Source organism: Chiloscyllium plagiosum, chromosome 43 (assembly GCF_004010195.1).
Source record: "Chiloscyllium plagiosum isolate BGI_BamShark_2017 chromosome 43, ASM401019v2, whole genome shotgun sequence".
NCBI classification, from domain to species: domain Eukaryota; kingdom Metazoa; phylum Chordata; class Chondrichthyes; order Orectolobiformes; family Hemiscylliidae; genus Chiloscyllium; species Chiloscyllium plagiosum.
Genome location: NC_057752.1, coordinates 12,774,381 through 12,774,597, shown reverse-complemented (window position 1 = coordinate 12,774,597; position 217 = coordinate 12,774,381).

The window sequence follows — 217 nt, the reverse complement described above, 5'->3', positions numbered from 1 at the left end:
ATGTTGTTACTTAAAGGGGGATGTTGCACTGGACACCATTTAGTTCAGAAACAGGGCCAACATTTTCCTTGAAGCAGCACAGTGTAGAACTACATCAGGAACGAGATGTCCCTGGGAGTTTTCCAGAGCCATCGTCAGCATTTAGAGAGACTCTCCGGAATGGCGTTAGTGTTTATAGAAGTAAGAGGATATTCAGAGCGGGATCCCGGGCAGAGGG